Below are 441 nucleotides of genomic sequence, written 5' to 3'. Positions count from 1 at the left end.
AATTTAATGTACGAAAGAAACACAATGTAAAAAAGGAATACCGCTTTGCTCCTTTCTTTATCCTTCATACATTACATTTGACAAAATTAAATTTAATATGACCGCTAAACTAATGATTTTTTTACATAAATAGGTTAATACTTTCTATAAAAAATATCGTGATGGATCAATTGATGTGTTAAAAAATATATGGTTTCATATATGCTTTCAAAAGAACGATGATGGTCTTGAAATCTTTTTAAAGACTAACTTCCGGAAAAAATATCACTTACCATTATATGTGTCCCTCTAAAAAGTATAACTTTCATCTCTGAAGATTTTCCATGCGGAAAATTAATAACTGAGATATATATTTAGGTGTTCCTATTTAAATGCTTCAAAGGAAAGTATTAAATTTATTATCACAATATTATACAAATGAAGTACAATATTATTGTTCTT

This window comes from Bombus pyrosoma, linkage group LG18, assembly GCF_014825855.1.
Source record: "Bombus pyrosoma isolate SC7728 linkage group LG18, ASM1482585v1, whole genome shotgun sequence".
Classification (NCBI taxonomy): Eukaryota; Metazoa; Arthropoda; class Insecta; order Hymenoptera; family Apidae; genus Bombus; species Bombus pyrosoma.
The sequence above is the reverse complement of the archived record's forward strand: the minus strand, read 5'-3'. Positions refer to the sequence as shown.